This window comes from Stegastes partitus, unplaced genomic scaffold (genome assembly GCF_000690725.1).
Source record: "Stegastes partitus isolate 25-593 unplaced genomic scaffold, Stegastes_partitus-1.0.2 Scaffold602, whole genome shotgun sequence".
Classification (NCBI taxonomy): Eukaryota; Metazoa; Chordata; class Actinopteri; family Pomacentridae; genus Stegastes; species Stegastes partitus.
Genome location: NW_007578333.1, coordinates 246,600 through 249,940, shown reverse-complemented (window position 1 = coordinate 249,940; position 3,341 = coordinate 246,600).

Below are 3,341 nucleotides of genomic sequence, written 5' to 3'. Positions count from 1 at the left end.
ATGCCGGCTGCTTGTTGTTTGTCTGCAGCTATTTGAGAGTGGGCTGCAGAGTGGGCTATTACAGCGCCATTGTCCAGGTAGAAAGGCTCTCAGAAAGGAATCTCACAGAAATCCTTCCCCGGCATTTTTTCACGTTTCTCTCTCTCTCGTGGACGCCTCAGTTGGTGGAGCCTTGAGGTGAAGGTCGGGGAGGTCACAGGACTGATGGTTCCCTCTCTCTATACGGCACAATCTTAATTTTCTTTTCTCTCAGTGATTTTAAATATCCAGATAGCGCTGAGAGCGACTGACGCACGCTCACCCACCGGTGCACATGTAAACATGCGCTGTGACGGCGGCGAGGCTGAATGGAGGCTGACTGCGGCCTCTTTTCAGCGGGCACTCGCTCTGCCGCTCTCTTCTTTATCTCAAAGCTCCACTCTCCTCATCCCCGCTGTGCTACTTGAAGCCATAACAATCTGTGTACAATCTGTTTCTCTTCCTGCTTCCTCGCCAACATTTTCCGTCCGTGCCTCAGGTTAGTTTGACCCGTTCTTCCTTTTCTGGGCTTCTTTTGGATTAGACTCCATTCATTCGTCCTCCTCTTCATTTTTCTGTAACGCCTCCTCTGTTTCCTGCAGCCTCCTCTCTCTGTCTCTGATCACCACCTCACCTTTGGTCCACATGATCCCTGTCAGTGTGTGTGTGTGTGTGTGTGTGTGTGTGTGTGTGTGTGTGTGTGTGGGCTCCTGGGCAGGAGGAAGGCGAGCAGTGTGTGACAGAAGATTCTTCTGGTGACATTTAAGGAGGCTTGTGTGTTATGACTTTGGCTTATTGTTATGAAGTGATGCTGCTATACTGCAAGCCTCCAGCTGCCCCCTAGGAGGCCTGGACACACACACACACACACACACACACACACAAATATGTGTTCAGGTTTTTGCAGACATGCAAGCAAAAACTCAAAGGAATTTTTTTTTATTATTATTTGCACTCTGAGATATCCACAGTCTGGAGGAATTTATTGATTATTCTGTCCTCACTCTCTCCTCCTCGCTCAGACTCACACACTCACACACCCCTCCGCCATGAGCTCGGCACCGAATACTTAAGTCAACATATAGTGTGGAGTTTAACCAAGCAAGCCTCCCCCAGGCCGGCGACAGTAGACTTGAATTAACTGAGTGCTGGAGACCTGCGGACACAGAACACACACACAGAACAAGAAGGACGCACACAGAGGTAAAGGTGCACTTTGCTGCTCATTTCAGATGATCTAACATCCACTATGCTGCAGACTCATGAGCCTCTCATGGATCCTCACGTTTCCAGTCATGTAGGGACTCCAGTGTGACAACCAGTGTAACCATCCTCCGCCTGAACAACACAAACACGCAGCCGTCAGTGTTTTCCTCGCGCTCTAATCTTCACTGGAAGCTGCTTTTTAATAGGCTGATGGAAGACAAATAATTGTTTTGAGGGGAGCTGAGCTCAGACCTAATTCAATCTTCTCACCACCCAAATCCCCACCCAAACACACTAATGCACATTAATGAGATTTCATAGCTCTTAATGGGAGACAATGGTGGCGTCTGTGCAGGTTTTTTACTGCTGCGCGCTCGCTCGTGCGTTTGCGTCGATCGGATGTGTGTGTGTGGTTTCTGTCTGGTCTAAATCTGTTTTCGTTGTCTGTTGCATGAGCTCCAGCACACTTATCCATCTGCTGCGGGGGATACATATGCAGGCAGCAGCATGGACACATAGAGTACATACCCACTGGGTGTTTTTTAACAAAAAGCCGACACAAACATTAGAGTGCCTTAAGGGCTGTTTTTCTTTCCTTTCGCTGGATTCGTCCACGTAGACATCCACTTCTGGCATCCCTTTGTTTTCTCTGTACAGAATAATTTTCTGTCCTTGGAGGATGACAGTTGGAGTAAATTAAAAAAAAACAAGAAAAACATGAATATACTGTATGTATATGAGTAGAAGGAGCATGAATGGGTGTCAGGTGTGCCATTAAAGCGGCATTGCTCGTAGCCCACGGTGATGTACGAGGACTTTGTCACTCTATGTGGATCACATGAGGACCACTGGGCCAGCAGGACCTGGAACATCTTCGAATTGAGCTCTGTGGTGTGAACATTGGTTTGTCATTTGAAGGGGGTTCCTAAAAATCTGACAGTGTGGTTTCAGCTTAGGATAATAACTTAGGAGACCTGAGCAACACATACGAGGTGCGTCAGAAAAGTTCCAGGACTTGCGTCACAAACAATATATTTCAAACCCAAACTACAAACTAGGAGTTTTCCCCTTCAGACGATCAGCCAGCTCATCTACAAGGAGATCCGTTTGCTTCGTCCAGAAGAGGCAGAGTTGTGTCAGGACCAGTCGTGGCAGCTTCACCATGACAACCTGCTCACAGCGCCCTGAGCATCCCACAGGTCCTGGCTGAGAAGAACATCTCTGTGCTGGAGCATCTTCCCTGCTCACCCCACCTGGCTCCGTGTGATCCTCTTCCCCAAGCTCAAGGGGGTCATCAAGGAGACCCGTTTAGAAGACGTGGACGACATCAAGACGGCTGTGATGATGGAGCTGAGGAGGAGAATCCTTCCAGGAGTGTATGGCGGCGTGGTAGAGAAGGCTGGAGGAGGGTGTTAGACTCCAGGAGGATTACTACGAAGGGGAAAACCTGTAGTTTGGATTTTAAATATATCTTTTGTGACACCAGTCCTGAAACTTCTCTGACACACCTCGTACAGTTTACTCTGCACAGAAGTGATAAACTCATTTAGGGATTAGTTGGCGAACCAGTCTGAACCATAGCAGGGCACATCGTCTCCAATCTTGACGTATTTGACCAAGAATAAAGAAACCGCTCCTGAATTATAAGAATTTCTTGAACACTAAATGGCTTCCATATAACATTTCTGCTGCTTGTGGTAGCAACATGTCTGCCGTTTATATTGCGGCTGTTGTCCAATGTGAACAACAACCGTACGTCTCCTAATTCGAAACCTCGATCTCACTGTGATGACAGAGGTAGAAAAAAACGCTTGTATAATAAAGTAAGCACATTTTGTTGCCACTCATTTCTACGGATCTAGTAGAAATAAAGCCAAACGTTTCCACCATTGAACGATTATCAGTTCAAGGTTCGCTCTTGTTTTACGTCGGCTCTCATCACCCTCCCTCTTCACCCTCTTTCTCTCCAACTGGAGGAACAGTTTCCACAGTTACTCGCTCTGGTTTTCTCGAGAGATTTCCTACGAGGTTTGATACAGAAGTGCAGGAAGGGCTCTGTCTTTGTTCTGCAGCCATTACACTGTGGAATCAACTTTATTTCATAATGATAACTTAAA